This window comes from Loxodonta africana, chromosome 3 (assembly GCF_030014295.1).
Source record: "Loxodonta africana isolate mLoxAfr1 chromosome 3, mLoxAfr1.hap2, whole genome shotgun sequence".
Taxonomy (NCBI): domain Eukaryota; kingdom Metazoa; phylum Chordata; class Mammalia; order Proboscidea; family Elephantidae; genus Loxodonta; species Loxodonta africana.
This window is the reverse complement of record NC_087344.1, coordinates 103569166-103589767: the sequence shown is the minus strand read 5'-3', so window position 1 is coordinate 103589767 and position 20602 is coordinate 103569166.

Genomic DNA, 20602 nt, shown 5'->3' with positions numbered 1-20602 from the left:
AATGGGGTACAAGCAGGGTTATGTATTTGCCAGGTACAGTGGGTGGACTTTACAAGGAAGTGATTATAATAATGGACTTCCCTCTTTCCTCTTTAGTCTCCACTCATCCCCTTCACTTTTCTTCATCCTGTTTTCCTTCTCCCTTCCCCCTTTTCTTCCTGTGAGGCTTCCTGACTCTCAGTCTCTTTTGAGCAATCATTTATTCGCATGCATTGTCTTATTCAATTCTCATAACAACCCTGTGTGGTAAAAAAAAAAAAAAAATTTGTACTGATAATGCTCCCATTTTTTACTTGAGAAACTTAGATTAGGCAACTTGCTCATGGCCATACAGTTAACAGGTGATCTAACAGGCATCTAGCCCAAAATAAAAAACAAAACAAAACCTAAACCTGTTGCCCTGAGTCTATTCCAACTTATAGTAACTCTAAAAGGACAGAGTAGAACTGCCGCATAGAGTTTCCAAGGAGTGCCTGGTGGATTCAAACTGCCAACCTTTTTGTTACCAGCTATAGCACTTAACCACTATGCCACCAGAGTTCCCATTCAGCCCAAGCTGGTAGGATTCCAACCGCTGCGCTTTAACACTATGTAGGAGAGGAAGGAACTCTTCTACAAGAAAGAAAATTCGCTAGCTCTCAGTAATAAAGTAACTGAGTTCATATACCTACTTGATGGACATTAAAAAAAATTTTTTTTTTTTTTATAGATTATGAAAAACTAGGGTCAATGCCACTAATTCTTGTGGGAGACAATATTGTAGCTTTAAAATAATGAAAATGTGTTATTTTCTCTCTTTAAAACCAAGGAGATAAAAAAAGTTTAAAACAAGATCAAGATTTTAATTTCTTAACACATTCTTAGCCTAGTGAATGAGCTAATTTCCCAAAGCACTGATCGCTTTGCCACCCCTTTGGTATCTAGACAAAAGTAAAATTTCAGTCTCAGACCCTCTCACCTACCCCCGCTCATTCAGTGAGCCCATAATGAGCTGCTAAAAGAGTGGTAACCACCTCTGGTATTTGTCTCTTTTGCTAGAATGTTTTATACCAAACCATGTCCAAGAGAGCTTTGTATGAAGTCTAAGGAAATGAATCTTTGTGTATTAGCTTCGATGACTTGACGACAGCACCTTTACTCTTAGTGCCTTGATTATGGTGTTGTTCAAAGGGAGTCGTATTTAATTTTGCCATTTATCTTTCCTTTTTAGGAATAGGAAATTGGTCTCAAATATGCCCGTGGAATCTTGTTTCTAGTAGACTTATTAGTCTGTAACTCAGGGGACTCCTTAGGAATTCAGATTTTTTGGAACACAGAGCCTTAATAATGCAAATGTCTTCTTTGTGCTCTGGTTTGGGTGTTGTTTAGATAAAGTAATCATTTAGTTTGGAGAAGGGCAGTCCTCTTGTCCTCTTATTGATCAGTGGAGATAGCTCACAAAGAGTTCTGATGCCCAAAGGCATTTACAGTTTTTGAATAGTCACTCCTACTTATTTAAAAGACTTAGAGGAAAACAGCTATGCTTATTCTTTTATTATGTTAATCTCATTTACATGCCGGCTGGAATTGTTTATATAGGGGATTTTGACTGTAGTATTGTTTGCCTAAGGAAGAAAGCTTGGTAGTGATCTTATGCAGTATTTACGGTCTGCAAGCAGTATATATTTAGGGAATCTTGCTAAAATATTGCATGACAGAAAATTTCAATAAGCATGTTTAAATGAACTCTAAAAAACTAGACAGAAAGGAAATATGCCTCTTTGGTTCTGAAACATTTATCTCCCTGAGTAGAAAAGGGTAGGGGTAAGCCTTTGAATGATAGATAGTTAAAGAGAAAAATGCACATTAATCTGCGTCTTAATATGTTCCCTAAATGTCTTAATTGCTTTTAAAGCCATGTAAATAAGTAACATTCAGACGATGTGAATTAATATTCTAAGAAAATGACTTCCCTGATATAAGGGCTCCCATTTCAAATAATATTTATAAGGTACTACAAATAATTTGCAGCCCAGAGTTGAGAAACCTTCAATTGGGAAATCTAAATTTACCAACTAAGACAGAAACTTGCTTTGTTTTCTTTTACTGAAAGGCTAATACTTGCCCTAGGTTTTCATGTTTTGTTTCACAAAGGAAGGAAGGCTCCACTCTCCCAGGGAGGAGACAGATCTTGGGTAAATTAACCCACTGTGAATTCTGAATTGCTGTGTTAATGGTGATTACAATATTTTAAAGTTAAGAATTGAACCTGGAGATTAAACTCAGCATATCCTGAGATTTATTTCTGAATAGAACATTTTATTTCTTACAGAGAGTGGTTAAAAAAAAAAGATAATTTTATGTGAACATCTATTTTCTTTCTTTTTTTTTTTTGAATTATTATTGTACTTTAGATGAAGGTTTACAGAACAAACTAGCTTCTCATTAAACAATTAGTACACGTATTGTTTTGTGACATTGGTCACCAACCCCATGACATGTTAACACTCTCCCTTTCCAACCCTGGGTTCCCTATTACCAGTTTTCCTGTCCCCTCCTCCCTTCTAGTTCTTCCCCTGGGCTGGTGTGCTCCTTTAGTCTCATTTTGTTTTATGGGCCTGTCTAATCTTTGGCTGAAGGGTGAACCTCAAGAGTGACTTCATTTCTGAACTAAAGGGTGTCTAGGGGCCATACTCTCCAGGTTTCTTCAGTCTCTATCAGGCCAGTAAGTCTGGTCTGTTTTTTTGTGAGTTAGAATTTTGTTCTACATTTTTCTCCTGCTCTGTCTGGGACTCTTTATTGTGTGGTGGTAGCCAGGCACCATCTAGTCGTGCTGGACTCAGTCTGGTGGAGGCTGTGGTAGATGTGGTCCACAGTCCTTTGGACTAATCTTTCCCATGTGTCTTTGGTTTTCTTCATTCTCCCTGGCTCCCTGCTCCCAACAGGGTGAGACCAGTGGAGTGTCTTAGATGGCTGATCACAAGATTTCAAGGCCCCAGACCCTAGTCATCAAAGTAGGATGTAGAACATTTTCTTTATAAACTATGTTATGCCAACTGAGCTAGATGAACATTAGTTTTCTGAATTAAAAGTGAGCGTATTTGGTCAAGATGTTGTTTTCTCATTTCCCTCTCAAATGATTAAAAAAAACTACAAGTTGATTACCATTTTGGGGAAGTTTTAATACTGAACATTATTCGAATCATGAAACTCAGCTTATTCTCTCTCTTTTGTGCCTGCAAGTGATCCCTCCATATTTCTTCTCCCTCACATATGAAGGTTCTGTGGTGTTTTTAACTTTGACCATGACTCATGATGAGAAATACATTTTACATCATGATTCAGTGTATAAATACATGTATATCCATCTATCCATCCATATAGGTAAGAAACAAGTGTCACAGAAAAATACACTATATGTGTGGTACTATGACTTTTTTTTTGTATTCTAGTAAAAAAAAAAAAATGCTAGTTTACAACGCATGAACTTGATTTCATGGCCCGCTAATGAGTCGCGACCCACAGTTAGATAAAACACTATCTAGATTCTAGAGAAATAACAGAACTGAACAAGTGCATTCTGGGTGACTTTCACAAATTCTGAAGCCAAGTTAAACTTCTTTCCTTCCTTCTATACAGTCTTCCATGTTTTTCCCTAAACATTCATTCCTTCCCTATTTTATATTCAGGCCTGGAATTTTATGGGTTGAAAGATCGAGAGGAAATTTTTATTACTACTAGCTTCAAGAGAGGAAGAAGTTGCAGCCCAGAGATACAGAATAAGCTGTTAAGCAATGAAACAGCTGTAACTTGGGTATGAATATCAAGTTCCTGCTGGGTACATTTTAAACTCATTGTTGAGGTGGTCTGTTATTATAGATGTACTCACTTTATGTGATAGACGAGTCTTCAAAATACTAAAAAAACAAACCCAGTGCCATCGAGTCGATTCCAACTCATAGCGACCCCCTAGGACAGAGCAGAACTGCCCCATAGAGTTTCCAAGGAGCGCCTGGCGGATTCAAACTGCTGTCTTTTTGGTTAGCAGCCATAGCACTTAACCACTACGCCATAGTGTACATGTAATGTTTGTAAATAGCCTTCTTTTTAAGCACAGTGGAGGGCTCATTCAAGGAATCCCCCCCTTTTTAAATTCACAAATCCTTTTGTATTATAGCTAATAATACTAGAATGTCAACTTCAGGAAGGCAGGAATTTTTGCCCATTTAGCTCACTGATATATCCTTGAGCCCCAGCGAGTGCTCGTTAAGTATTTGTTCAGTGAATCTAAACATAGTATTTCCTAAAGATTCCCCTAACTGGGATCACATATGTGTTCATATAACACGGAGGGTTACAGACAGTGTTGTTGGTCCTAACATCCTTTCAGGAGTACATATATTTTGTTTGGTAATTCCCTCGTTTGAAAATGCCCAGGGTTTTATTTTTATTCCTGCACTATCTATTCTTGTTATGCTTTATACTCTACTATTGACTGGCATTTTTTTTTTTTTTTTTATTGACTGGCATTTAGTAAACACTAATTGAAGGATTTCTAAATAACTCAAATATGGGTCCTCACTTAATAAATTTGCAGACTAGTAGCAGAGTTAGAATACATAAATATCATAAGGTAAAATGTGCGAAGTGGCATAAAAGATAGCAGTAATGTACTCCAGGGAGTTCAGAAGAGATTCCTTTCAGCCCTGGCTGGTTGAGGGGAAGGGGAGGGAAAGAATGGAGAGAAGTTCTGAAGGAGGTAGCATTTACATATGGCTTTGAAAGGATAAATAGGATTTTGGATATTTGGAAATTGCGGGAAGGACAAAAATTCTATTAAATCTCCAAGTATAAGTGAGTGTGTGTGTTTTAGTGTGCTCCTCACTGCATGTCAAATCCTCAATTTGAAATGATTGTCTTCAGACCCTTGGAAGACATCCAGGACTAAAATAGTTTGAATGTGTTACGCAGTAAGATTAAAGTTCATAGAGCTTGCAGGAAATTTTCTGTAGTTCCATCCAGAGCTGTTTGTCTCTGACTTTCTCAGCTGCTTAAGTTTATTAACAGGTTATGTGGAGTCCTGATGCCAGAAGAATGTGGCAGCAGGTTTGGAGGAAGACTCATTAATAACCTGCGACCTGCGTATGACACAGCCTTGCTTGCTGAAAGTGAAGAGGACTTGAAGCATTTACTGAAGATCAAAGATTACAGCCTTCAGTATGGATTGCACCACAACATAAAGAAAACAAAAATCCTCGCAACTGGACTAATAAGCAACATCATGATAAATGGAGAAAAGATTGATGTTGTCAAGGATTTCATTTTACTTGGATTCACAATCAACACCCATGGAAGCTGCAGTCAGGAAATCAAATGATATATTACATTGGGCAAATCTACTGCAAAAGGCCTTTCTACAGTTCTAAAAAGGAAAGATTTCACTTTGATGACTAAGGTGCTCCTGACGCAAGCCATGGTCTCTTCAGTTGCCTCACATGCATGCAAGAATTGGGTAATAAATAAGGAAGACCAAAAAAGGATTGATGCATTTGAATTGTGGTGTTGGTGAAGAATATTGAGTATACCATGGACTGCCAGAGGAATGAATAAATCTGCCTTAGAGAAAGTACAGCGAGAATGCTCTTTAGAAGCAAAGATGGGTAGACTTGGTCTCACTTACTTTGGATGTGTTATCAGGAGGGACCTGGAGGACATAAAGTTGTTAAAGCAGAAGGCCAGCGAAAGAGAGGAAGACCCTCAACGAAACGGATTGACACAGTGGCTGCAGCAGTGGGCTCAAACCTACCTACTATTGTGAAGATGGCACAGGACCAGGCAACGTTTTGTTCTGTTATACATAGAGTCACTATGAGTTGGAGCCAACTCAATGGCACCTAACAACAACATAGAACCAAAACCAAACCCACTGCCGTCAAGTCGATTCTGACTCATAGTGACCCTATAGGACAAAGTAGAACTGCCCCATAGAGTTTCCATGGAGCGTCTGGCGGATTCAAACTGCCAACCTCTTGGTTAACAGCTGTAGCACTTAACCACTACACCTTCCTAAAGCACTGGAGAAGTAGTTTTAAAAGAGCACTGGGCGGGGAGACAAAGAGTCCAGTCTTGTTCTACTGCTATCTTGATGTGTGATCTCATCCCTAAAGCTATTTGTGTTTCTCTGTCTGTAAAAGGGAAAATGATAATTCTGTCCCTCTTCACCCCCACCCCGTGATAGCATAGATGACTATGCATGGTAATGAAAAAAAACCTGAAGAAAGGTGCTGCATAAATCATAAAATATAAACAGCAATTAAAAAGCACTATTTCCTATGCAAAACAATGTTGTTTAAACTCTCCCTCTTTAGGCAGAAGCTTTTTGTAGAACCATGGGGTAATTTGAAATTTCCGCTCTTTTCTGTTTTTAAACAAGTTGTCGCAGCTTCGAAGTTAAAGGATGACTGAAAGTATTTAAATTCCAGTCTCTGCGTGGTCAATTCAGAAGGCAGTATGTGCAGACAGTTTGTAAGGCTATCTTTACAGACAGGGTGGGGTTGGGAGTGAGGATGTCCTTTGGTAAAATCTGAAAGTGAAAAGCTGAAATCAGCATGAATTTAAAAAGCAGCATTCACAGTAATTTCAGGATGCACTTAGTCAATTAGAGACAAACAAAAATATTTGCGGTAAAGCTGAGGAGGCAGCATAGAGGCGCTTCTTAGAAAAGGGAAAGATTAGGTGCAATATTGTTACATTATCTGAATGCCATCACTGTGTGTTATATCCTGAAAAAAAATCTTACACTGAAGAATGGTAAAGTGCCCTGCTGTGAAGCGTTTACTACATCCATCAGCCTCTCTGTTATGTTGAGCTTAATATATTTAAATAATCGTGATTACTGCCTGAAGGAGATTATTCTTTCTGATGTTAATTTGAAGCAGTTCTGATTTTAAATACTAAAAAGGAAAAAGAAAACCAATAATTAATAAATGTTACCTAAAAATTTTTAAAAAGTCTCAATACCTTTTAGCTTCCTTCAAATCACAGTAATACCATCAATCATATGTTCTTTTCTATATATATATTAAAAAAAGAAAAATCCACTGCCGTCAGGTCAATTCCGACTCATAGCAACCCTATAGGACAGAGCAGACCTGCCCCATAGGGTTTCCAAGAAGCAGCTGGTAGATTCAAACTGCTGACCTTTTTGTTAGCAGCTGAACTCTTAACCACTGCGCCACCAGGGCTCCATACATAATTTAGTGATATTAAATATCTTTTTCAAAGAAAATATTTTGGCTTTTACATATGAATTTTAAAGTAAACCCTAATCCCAAACCAGAGTTTTTAGAGGTAATGTTTTAATATAAAAAATATATATATATAATTTTTTTTATAAAATTGTTCTAATATTTAAAATATAAAATGTGTATTGAAAACACTTCTGTTTTATCTTTTAGACCAAAGTGTTAACATTTGCCAATATCGTAACCAGATTGAGTGCAGATTGGTCTTACAGGAATTGTAAAATAAGAATTTTTAGTGATGGGGTACCAAGAAGAGGGTTAGTCTTATACATAACAAAATGTTAGATGTGATACAGAGAGTGCATAAGGCCACCTATAAAATAGGATGTTAATGATATCAATTGTATAAATGTTTTACAACTTTAAATATAAATGTAAGGTATAAAAAACTTTCATTTTGAATAGATACACATGCACATATATATATGAGTATGTATATATACATATTTTCAATCTTATTTATTATTTTGGAGCAAACAAATAAGTCCTTAAAACTAGTAAAATAGTTGACAGTAAAGAGCTATTGATACTGGGTTTTGATATTGTAGTTTAAATCTTTTCCTTTTTTTCTTTTTCCTCTGCCTTTTCTTTGTGCTACCGTGTATTATTTCTGAGTTCTCATCTGTAAAATACTCCAAAATGTTGATGAAGTGTTACCAAATTAATAAGATATTTTATCGATGACCGTAAAGAAATCAGTGTCATTACTTTACAATAGCATCTAACTTTTGACCTCTAATTAGTACTGGTTGACTGTTTACTTTTTCTACAATTCACTTTTGGAGACTGTTGCCTAAAATAAGAGCCATGCTGAAATAATGACGATTTCTCATTTTTAAGGACGATCAAATGAGTGTGCTTTAGTTTGTCAGGGTCTTTCCAAACAGAATTCTAAAGGTGTTTTGAGGGTTTGAAAATAGTTGTATAACTTCCCAGGGTGATTTCTCAGGAAGACAGCTGCCATCTAGACAGAGAATAGAGTTAAGCAGCACTGTTTCTCTATAACTCTGTCTGTGATATAGTTCCCATATAAATATAATGCATGCTGCTAAATATGTTTATGTGGAAATAAATGTATGTATAGTCTCCCACCATGTTCTGTGAGCTGTTATACACTGTTGGCCATTGAACATAGGAGAGAGCATCCACTCTCCGCTTACTAGCTCTCTATCCTGCGGTCATGAATTGAGTGTGTTCTGCAATGTATGTACTCTGCTATGGCCTCTCTTTCCCATTTATTGTTATTCTGGCAAGAGCATAATGATGACAGAAGGTATGCAAAAAGAGGGTATCATATTGGATGTTAAAATGCAATTTTAAGGCAACTTGGTCTTCAAGTGAAGGGTGGAAGAAAGAGTCAGGAAGACTCAGGACGGTTTTAGGGGTTGGTGGAGCCCTTTGACTTTGTGAAGGGCACTACAAAATCATGAAGTTCTGTAGGGGTGACTGTAATTGTAGGAAAGGTAGCTGAAGATGACTGTTACCTAAGGGATACAGGGAATTCAGGGATTTGAAGAGAACGATCACCAATTTAAAAAGCACCTCCACAGGGGCTATGCTAAAACAACTCCATATAGACTGATTTAGTTTGCACACCTATTTCAGGAATGCAGCCCACCCCACTGCCAGGACTAAACAGGATACCTATGAAATTAGCTTTTATTCTGGCAGAAAAACCGAATAACATTCTGGGATATGGGGTGGGAAAGGTACCCAGATTTTTGTTTTTCCTCAACATTGATGATAAAAATATATAGTTTGTTCTTTCTTTTGCTTTGATTACTTAAGACAGTAATTCCCTAAGTGAAGGTAGGAGTAACTAAGGTAGGTGAAATATAGGAATTCAACACTGCTGAGGGGCTTCCAACTTCCAGGGACCTTTCATTCTTTTGTTTGCTTCCAGGTTACTGTGAGGTTATTGTAATTGGCATGTGCTGGGTTAAGTGAATTTGTAGATAATATTATATTAAAAAAAAAAAAACTCCAAAGAACAGTTGCCTTCAAGTTGATTCTGACTGCTGGTGACCCTATGTGTGTCAGAGTAGAACCGTAGTACTCCGTAAGGTTTTCGGTAGCTCACTTTTCAGAAGTAGATCGCCAAACCTTACTTCCAAGGTGCCTCTGGGTGAACTCTGTTAAAACAAAAAAATTGTAGTAAGCCAATAATAGAAATTCATTGAAGTTTAATATATGATTTGCAAATCAGGGTAACATTTTGACTAGAGAGTGAAAAATGTTCCAAAGATGAGAGAGCCTTGAAACAGTCTTATACCAAATTTTATCAGTATTGCTATGGGAAAAAGCTTTTAAGACCTCAGGTATTACACAACAAACTAGGAGGTAGAACAGAAGCACTGAACATGTTATTAGGCCAATTAATTGGGATTTCCCATGAAAACATGACCCTGAACCTCCAAACCAAGGAACCAAATCCCATGAAGTATTTGGTTGCATCTAAGCAGTCTCAGCAACTACTCTTTTTTTTTTTGTAGTTGTAAATATACCTATCACATAACTTTTGCCAATTCAACTTTTTGCAGGTGTACAATGTATTGACAGCAATACATTATATCAAGAAAAGTTTTTTTTGTGTGTGCTTTAGGTAAAGGTTTACAGAGCAAATTCATTTCTCATTAAACAATTAATACACATATTGTTTTGTGATACTGCTTGCCAACGCTGCGACGTGTCAACACTCTCACCTTCTCGACCTTGGGTTCCTCGTTTCCATTCATCCAGATACTCCTGCCTTCTTGTCCTTGCTCCTGGGCTGGTGTACCCATTTAGACTCTTAAACGGTGTTGAGCTGCATGTTTTGTTCTTTGTTTTAATGGTGCCTATTTTTTTTTTTTAAATGTTTGGCTGAAGGGCGAACCTCAGGAGTGACTTCAGTACTGAGTTAAAAGGGTGTCCGGGGCCATACTCTTGGGGTTTCTGCAGTCTCTGTCAGACCAGTAAGTCTGCTCTTTTTTTGTTAGTTAGAATTTTATTCTATATTTCTCTCCAGCTCTGTCTGGGACCCTCTATTGTGATCCCTGTCACAGCAGTTGGTGCTGGACTCATCTCAAGAAAAGTTTTTGAAATACGGATTTGTATTCACAATTGTCAGTGATAAATCTCATTGTATTGTTGTTAGTTGCCATCTAGTTGATTCTGACTCATGACTCCACGTGTGCACAGTAGAACTGCTCCATAGGGTTTTCAAGGCTGTGACCTTTTGGAAGCAGATTGCCAGGCTTGTCTTCTGAGGCTCCTCTGTCCGCGTGGGTTCAGACTGCCAGCCTGTTGGCTAGTAGTCGAGTGCTTAACCATTTGTATCTTTCCGGGACAAATCTTATCCTAAGTGTGTATTATGCTTTGAGGTAATTAATTCACCAAATCTTTATTGAACATTTGCCAAAAGTCAGAGACTGTCCTTGGTGCTTGGGGTACATCAGGGAGCAAAACAGATGAAGATCTTGCTTCTAATGGAACTTACTTTCTGTGAAGATAATTAGGTATAATAACATTTTTATATTAGAATGCGATAGGTGCTAAAGAAAAAAGAATAGGGTAAGGGATATTAGGAGTGCTGGGTAGGGTCACTATGAGTCAGAATCGACTTGATGGCAATGAGTTGCTTTGTTTTTTTTTTTTTGGTAGTGGAACAATTACGATTTTAAATAGGGTTGTCAGGGTAGGCCATAAAGATGACATTTGAGCAAAGACATGAAGAAGGTGTATACTTGGTATACTATCTTCCCAAGATATCTGTGTGCCGTGTAGTCTTAAATTGGGGTTTGTAGTTGTTGAAAATAATATTATGAAAGCACTGGGACTATAGTATATATATAAAAAAAATAGTATGTGCTAGTTTAAATAGCTGTATAGAAGAAGGGACTCCCTGGATGGTGCGAACCGTTAAGCTCTTGACTATTAGCTGAAAGGTTGGTGGTTCAAATCTACCCAGAGGTGCTTCAGAAAACAGGCCTGGTGATCTGCTGCTGAGAGGTCATAGCTTTGAAAACTCTATGGTGCAATTCTACTCTGCACACACGGGATCACCATGAGTTGGAATCGACTTGATGGCAATTAACAACAATATAGAGGAAAGAAAGATTAACATTTATTAAATGACTGTTATTGGCCAGATGTTAATTAGGCTCTTTATGTACACTATTTTGTAAAATTCTGTAGGTAAATATTATCAGTCCCATTTTATAATCAAAGATAAGGGGCACCAAGTACCTTGTTGAAAGTCACACACTAAGTAGGTAGTAGAGCTGGAGCTGGAGATCTATCTCTAAATTCTATTCTCTTTTACAATGCCAGACCCTACAAAGAAGTTTCAGCAATTGATTGTGACTCCTAGGGAATTGTGTTGAGAAGGATTCTGAGGCCAATCCAGAACTCAGCAAAAAGAAATACTGTGTTCCACATGTACATTTACTTTGTATATATACATATGGAAACCTTGGTGTGTAGTAGTTAAGAGCTACGGCTGCTAACGAAAAGACTGGCAGTTCAAATCCGCCAGCACTCCTTGAAAACCGTATGGGGCAGTTTTACTGTGTCCTGTAGGATTGCCATGGGTCAGAATCCACTGGACAGCAATGGGTATATATACATATATTTATTATCTTTACACTGTTAATGCTGGTTCTTGAGACAAAATCTCAAAAACATATGAAAAGCAATTTAGACACAGAGATGTAGTTCATGAGCAGTATTTTGAAAGGCTCTATATTTCTTACAGTGACAATATTACTCACTTTTTAAAAAACATACCTTGGATTGTCACATCCCTTAATAAACTTCAATACCCAACTTCTGTGTAATGAATAAACTGTCACTGATTGTGTCCCCAACCTAGCTTGCCATCATCCTGCTTCTCTGCCTTTTTTGGCCATGTGCTTTTCTATGTTTAGCATGTTCACACAACCCATCAAAATAACCCATATGTCAAATTACAGTTTCCTAGGAAAGTAGAGGAGCCCTGGTGACGTAGTGGTTAAGAGCTATGGCTGCTACCCAAAAGGTTGGCAGTTCAAATCCACCAGCCACTCCTTGGAAACACTATGGGGCAGTTCTCTGTCCTGTAGGGTAGCTATGAGTTGGAGTTGACTCAATGGCAATGGGTAGTAAAGTAGAAAGGAGCCCTGGTAGTGCAGTGGTTAAGTGCTCGCCTGCTAACTGAAAGGTTGGCAGTTTGAACCCACCATCTGCTCCTTGGGCAAAAAATGCAGCAATCTGCTTCTGTAAAGATTCAGCCTTGGAAACCCCATGGGGCAGTTCTACTCTGTCCTTATGAGTTGTAATTGATGGACAGCAACAGGCAGTAAAGTAGAATGCTTCTATTACTAGGAATAGCTATGCACAGAGTCTGGTGGTTGTCACTGATACTTTTAATAGAGGTGGTATAATGTAATTTTTTTTTTTTTTTTTAATGTAATGGTTATTATTGGAGGCTTTGGAGTCACCCATGCACTTATTAATTGTATATTCTGGGGAAAATTGCTTCAACTTTTTCAAGTTTCAGTTTGTTCATCTGAATAGCATCAGATTTTTTTGGTATTTATTAAAATTTGCTTTGTAATCTTTTTTTTTTGTAAATGTTCCATGCGTACTTGAAAAGTATGTGTATTCTCTGACTATTGAATTCAGAGTTGTATATGATCATCAGTTCAAGTGTATAAATTGTGTTGTTCAAAACATCTGTATCTATACACATCTGTATCCTTACACTGATCTATCTTTGCTGATAGGGGTGAGTTAGAACCTCACACCATAGATTTGACAGTTTCTTACTATGCGCATTTTTGCTTTGTGTATTTTGAGGTCATGTTTTTAGGTTCATATAAATTCAGAATTACTGTATCTTCCTGTTAAAATTTTTCTTTAGCCTATGTGCCTATCCATATTTGCCTTAACTCGTATTTGCCTTCAAGCCTCTGTAAACTGACATTAGTGTTCTACACCATCTTTCCTTTGGTAAGTATTTGCCTGAAATAACTTCTTCCATTCCTTTATTTTTAGTCTTTTAATGATATATATGTTTTAGGTGTTTCTCTTATGAGCAGTATATGCAAGGTTTTGCCTTATTAATTCAATATGAATAACTGTTTTTTAACTGGAAAATTTAGTTGATTTATATTAATTTGAGATGTTGACATTTCTATCTTCTCATTTTGTGCTTTCTATTTTTTTCTATTTACCTAGATTTCTTCCTTTTCTTCTTCTTGCCACATCTTTTCATGCATTTTACTGCATTGCTTAAGTTTTCTCTATGCTTTTTTCTTTCTCTCTGTTGTTTTTGACGTTATACATTCTATTCTCTTTTTTTAGTGGTTGCCTATATATTTTATTGAAATTTTTATTATGAAATATTTCACATATACAAGAGAATATGTATAATGTACATATAAGCTATACAGAATAAAAAATGAACATGTGTATAGCCAACCAATAGCTTAAAAAAAGTAGGACTGTAGCTATTCAGTTGTAGTGTCCAATGAGCCATTCTTCACTATCCTTGCTAGAGGAAATTATAATCCCGAATTTCAGTTCATATTTCCTTTGCTTTTCTTTACGTTTTTATTATGTTACATGCACAGAGACATTAAATTTACATGTTTTTGAACTTTAGGTGGAATCATATTGTAAGTACTCTTTTGCAGCTTGCTTTATTCTCTCTACATTAATATTTATAAGATTAATCTGGGTTGATGTGTGCAGTTATAATTCATTCATTTTATACTCTTAAATTTTCATATTAGTCTGGCTAAGATTTATCAATTTTATTGATTTTAAAGAACCATCATTTTGTTTCATTGATTCTTCTCTTGTTTTGTAATTTCATTGATTTCTGCTCAGATCTTTATTACTTCATTTTCTGCTTATTTTGAGTTTAATTTGCTTTTTTTTTTTTTATAGCTTCTTAATGTGAAAACTAAGCTTATTGGTTTGAAACCTTTTTTCTTTTCTAATATAGTTGTTCTAGTGCTATAAATTTTGCTCTGAGTACAGCTTTATCAGTATCCCACAAATTTCTTATTTGTGGTGGACTTTTTTTTTTTTAATTTTTATTGTGGTTTAAGTGAAAGTTTACAAACCAAATCAGCCTCTCATACAAAAATTTGTATACACCTTGCTATATACTCCTAATTGCTCTCCCCCTAATGAGACAGCCTGCTCCTTCCCTTCACTCTCTCTTTTCATGTCCATTCTGCCAGCTTCTAACCTCCTCTGCCCTCTCATTTCCCCTCCAGCTAGGAGATGTCACCATAGTCTCAAGTGTCTACTTGATCCAAGAAGCTTATTTTTCACCAGCATCTTTTTCTATCCCATTGTCCAGTCGAATCCCTGCCTGAAGAGGTGGCTTTGGGGATGGTTCCTGTCCTGGGCTAACAGAAGGTCTGGGGGCCATGACCACTGGGGTCCTTCTAGTCTTAGTTGGACCATGAAGTCTGGTCTTTTTATGAGAATTTGGGGTCTGCATCCCACTGCTCTCCTGCTCCCTCAGGGGTTCTTTGTTGTGTTCCCTGCCAGGGCAGTCATTGGTTGTACTTCCCACAAATTTTAATGTGGATTTTCGTTTTTATTCAGTTGAAAATACTTTTAAATTTCTTTCTCAGTTTTGTTTTTAACCCGTGGGTTATTTAGAAGTTTAGTTTCCAAATACTTGGCAATTTTCCACATGTCATTTTGTTATTGATTTCTGACTTAATTCCACTGTAGTCCTAGAATACACTTTGTGTGACTTGTACCCTTTTAAATGTATTGAGACTTGTTTTATTTGCTCAGAATATGGTCTTAGTAAATGATCTATGTACACTTGAAAACAATGTGTTTTCTGCTATTGTTGGGTGGAGTGTTCTATAAATGCCAATTAGATCAGGTTGGTCAATAGTGTTTTTCACATCTTCTGTATCTGTGCTGATTTTCTGTCTACTTATTCTATCAACTATTCAGAAAACAGTATTGCAATCTCTGACTATAATTGTGGATTTATCAACTTCTCCTTGCAGTTAGTTCTATCTGTTTTTTCTTCATGTGTTTTGAAGCTTTGTTACTCCTTTCATAAATGTTTAGGATTATGTCCTCCTCATAAGTTGATCCCCTTTATCTTTATGAAATGTCTTTATCCCTTTGCTCTGAAATTTACTTTGACGTTAATTTAGCTCCTCTAGCTTTCTTTTGATTAGCATTAGAGTGGTATAATTATTTCTATCCTTCTACTTTTAACCTATCTGTGTCTTTATATTTAAAAGTGGGTTTCTTACAAACAAAAACAAAACCAAACCCGTTCCCACCAAGTTGATTCCAGTTTCTTACAGGCAGCATATAATTGAGTCTTGCTTTTTAACACAATTTTGTTAAATTCTATCTTTTAATTGAAGTATTTATACCATTTAAATTTAGTGTGATTATTAATAATGGTTAGGTTTAACTCTGCCATGTTGCTATTTGTTTAATTTTTCTTTGTTCCTCTTTTTCTGCCTTCTTTTTTTTTTCATAATTTTTATTGTGCTTTAAGTGCAAGTTTACAAATCAAGTCAGTCTCTCACATAAAAACCCATATACACCTTGCTACATACTCCCAATTACTCTCCCCCTAATGAGACAGCCCGCTTTCTCCCTCCACTCTCTCTTTTTGTGTCCATTTCACCAGCTTCTAACCCCCTCCACCCTCTCATCTCCTCTCTAGGCAGGAGATGCCAACGTAATCTCAAGTGTCCACCCGATCCAAGAAGCTCACTCCTCACCAGCATCCCTCTCCAACCCATTGTCCAGTCCAATCCACGTCTGAAGAGTTGGCTTTGGGAATGGTTTCTGTCCTGGGCCAACAGAAGGTCTGGGGCCATGACCACCGGGGTTCTTCTAGTCCCAGTCAGACCATTAAGTCTGGTCTTATGAGAATTTGAGGTCTGCATCCCACTACTCTCCTGCTCCCTCAGGGTTTCTCTGTTGTGTTCCCTGTCAGGGCAGTCATGGGTTGTAGCCGGGCACCATCTAGTTCCTCTGGTCTCAGGATGATTTAGTCGCTGGTTTCATGTGGCCCTTTCTGTCTCTTGGGCTCATAGTCACCTTATGTCCTTAATGTTCTTCATTCTCCTTTGATCCAGGTGGGTTGAAACCAATTGAGTCTGCCTTCTTTTGGATTGAGTACTTTTTATTATTCTTTTTTATCTCCTTTGTTGGCTTACTAGTTATAACTTTTTGTTTTGTGTTACTTCAGTGCTTGGTTTAGAGCTTATAGTATATATTTCTGATTTATCATAGTCTACATTCAAATGGGAAACCCTGGTGGCACAGTGGTTAAGTGCTACAGCTGCTAACCAAAAGGTTGGCAGTTCAAATCTACCAGGTGCTCCTTGGAAACCCTATGAGGCAGTTCTACTCTGTCCTATGGGGTCACTACAGTCAGAATTGACTTGACGGCAATGGGTTTGGTTTTTTTTTTTGGTTTACAATTCAAATGATATTATACAATTTCATGGATAGTATAAACTAACTGAAAGGTTGGAGATTTGAGTCCACCCAGAGACACCTTAAAGAAAGGCCTAGTGATCTACTTCTGAAAAATCAGCCATTGAAAACCCTATGGGATTGGTAAAAGTTGTGGAATAGACATATTTACAACAATGACAGAAAAAATAAGAGTAGCTGCTGAGGCTGCTTATATACAACCAAATACCTTATGAGATTTGGTTCCTTGGTTTGGAGGTTTAGGTCCATGATTTCGTGAGTTAATTTACCTAATAACAAGTGTAATTCTTCTGTTCTACCTCCTAGTTTGTTGTATAGTGCTTGGGGTCTTAAAGGCTTGCAGGCTGCCATCCAAGGCACAACAATTTGTTTCTATTTGCCTGGAGCAACATAGGAAGAAAGACAGTCAGGAATAGGAGGAGAAAATAGCTAATTGCCTCCATGAACAACTGCCTCCTTTGCCATGAGACCAGAATTGGATTGCGCCTGGCTACCATTACTCAACATTTTGATCAAAGATTCTATAGACAAAACCTGAACAAAAGGAGGAAAATGCAGAACAGAATTTCAAGTTCTTGTGCACTCCAGACTTTCTGGAGCCATGGAGACTTAATGAAGCCCTGAAACTATTACCCTGAGATGATCTTTAAATCTTAAATCAGGAACATTCCTTGAAGTCTTCTTAAATCCAAATAATAGTTTAACTTAACTAGTAAAAAAAATCTGCTTTGAGTATTGTGCTCTTTTAAGAACTGTCTATATGGGATCAGATTGACAACGGCAACTAGAAAGACCAGATAGGAACCTCAGGGGGCAGTGAGTTTATGTCAGAGAGGGAGGAGCAACCTAGAAAAGGAGGGTGTGAGAATGGTTGCACAATATGAAGAAAGTAATCAGTGTCACTGAATTGTACACATAGAAACGATTGAATTGGTATGTTTTCCTGTGCATATTCTTAACAACAGCAACCACAATTAAAAAAAAAAAAACGCTATGGAACACAGTTGTACTCTGGCACACATGAAGCTGATATGAGTCAGAATTGACTCAACAACAACTAATTATAAGATCTTATAATAGTATATTTCCATTTCCTCCCTCCCAGCCTTTGTACTATTGTCATATATTTTACTTTTATGTTATACACCCCGAACCATTGTTATTTATTTTTGTTAATATTTTAACAAGATTTAAGTAACAAGAAAAAAATCTTATAGCTGCCATTTTGAGTGCTTTTCATTCTTTTGAATTGACCCATATTTCTATCTGGTATCATTTTCCTTCTGGAAGGCATTCTTTTTTTATTGTGCTTTAAGTGAAAATTTACAAATCAAGTCAGTCTCTTATACAAAAATTTATATACACTTTGCTATGTACTCCTAGTTGCTCTTCCCGTAATGAGTCAGCATGCTGTTCCTCTCTACTCTGTATTCCCTGTGTCCATTCAGCCAGCTTCTGTCCCTCTGCCTTCTCATTTCGCTTCCAGACAGGAGCTGCCCACATAGTCTCATGTGTCTGTTTGAAACAAGAAGCTCACTCCTCATCAGTATCACTTTCTGTCTTATAGTTCAGCCCAATCCCTGTGGAAGACATTCTTTAACATTCCTTGTAGTGCAGGTCTTCTGGTGATGAATTCTTTCAGCTTTTATATTTCTGAAGATGTCTTTATTTTACCTTCATTTCTGAGAGACATTTTCACTGGGTATAAAATTATAGACTGAGTTTTTTTTTTTTTTTCTTTCCATACTTTATAGATACGGCTCTGCTGTGTTCTTGCTTGCATTGTTTCTTTTTTTTTATTGCGCTTTACGTGAAATTTTACAGCTCATGTTAATTTCTTATACAAAAATTTATGCACATATTGTTTTGTGATATTAGTTGCAATCCCTACAATGTGACAGCACACTCCCCCTTTCCATCCTGGGTTCCCTGTGTCCATTCAACCAGTTCTTGTCCCTTCCTTTCTTCTCATCCTGCCTCTGGACAGGAGCCACCTGTTTGATCTCACGTATCTGATTGAACTAAGAAGCGCTTCCTCAAATGTATTATTTTTTGTTTTATAGTCCTGTCTAATCTTTGTCTGAAGAGTGAGCTTCAGGAATGGTTTCAGTTCTGGGTTAACAGTGCGTCTGGGGGCCATAGTTCTGGGGGTTCTTCCAGTCTCTGTCAGGCCATTAAGTCTGGTCTTTTTCCGTGAATTTGAGTACTGCTGCACACTTTTCTCCCACTCCATCCTGGACTCTCTGTTGTGTTCCCTGTCAGGGTGGCCATTGGTGGTACCGGACACCATCTAATTCTTCTGGTCTCAGGATGGTGGAGTTTCTGGTTCATGTCCTTTAGTCTCCTAGGCTAATATTTTCTTTATGTCTTTGGTTTTCTTAATTCTTCTTTGCTCCAAGTGGGATGGGACCAATGGATGCATCTTAGATGGCTGCTCACTAGTTTTTAAGACCCCAGATGCCACTCACCAAAGTGGGATGCAGAACATTTTCTTAATAAACTTTGTTATGCCAATTGACCTAGATGTTCCCTGAAAGTATGGTCTCCAGGCCCCAGCCCCAGTAACTCTGTCCCTCAAAGTGTTTGGATGTGTCCAGGAAACTTCTTAGCTTTTGCTTTGGTCCAGTTGTGCTGACTTCCCCTGTAGTGTGTGTATTGTGTGTTGTCCTTCCCTTCACTGAAGTTGATCCTTGTCTACTACCTAGTTAGTGAATACCCTTCTCTTCCCTCCCCACCCTTGTAACCATCAAAGAATGCTTTTTTCTGTGTTTAAACCTTTTCTTGTTTTTCTTACAATAGTGGTCTCATACAATATTTGTCCTTTTTTGGCTGACTAATTTCACTCAGCATAATGTCCTCCAGATTCATTCATGTTATGAGATGTTTCTCAGATTCATTATTGTTCTTTATCGTTGCATAGTATTTCATTGTGTGTATGTACCATAATTTGTTTATCCATTCATCTGTTGATGGGCACTTAGGTTGCTTCCATCCTTTTGCTATTGTGAATAGTGCAGCAGTGAACGTGGGTATGCATATGTCTATTTGTGTGACAGCTCTTATTTCTCTCAGGTATATTCCTAGGAGTGGCATTACTGGATCATATGGTATTTCTATTTCTAGCTTTTTAAAGAAGCGCCAAATCATTTCCCAAAGTGGTTGTACCATTTTACATTCCTACCAGCAGTGCATAAGAGCTCCAATCTCTCCACAACCTCTCCAACATTTATTATTTTGTATTTTTTTGATTCGTGCCAGCCTTGCTGGGGTGATTTATCTCATTGTAGTTTTGATTTGCATTTCTCTAATGGCTAATGATCATGAACATTTCCTCATGTGTCTGTTAGCTGCCTTAATGTCTTCTTTGGTGAAGTGTCTGTTCATATCCTTTGCCCATTTTTTAATTGGGTTATTCGTCTTTTTGTTGTTGAGGTGTAGAAGTATCTTGTAGATTTTAGAAATTAGTCTCCTATCAGACATATAGTCTACTACTACTGTTTTACCCACATATTTACCAATTTCTTTGCCCATCATTGTTTCTTTGAATTCCACTCAAAGTTTTAGGTTCAATTTTCTTCTTTCTGTAATATATATTAAATAATTCTTTAAGTGAAGATTTATTTGGAAAAAATATTCTCTTTGTCTAATGAAAGTGTCTTACTTTCTTGTCATTCTTAAGTCATAATTTAACTGATTATAGAATTCTGTGTTCATAGATATTTTTCCTTGACCTTTTGAAGATATTCTTCTATTGTCTTCTGGCCGTTGTGAAGTCTTTTTACAGCTTAACTATTATTCCTGTATGTATAATCTATCATTTTTCTCTGACTATTATTAAGATATTTGTCTTT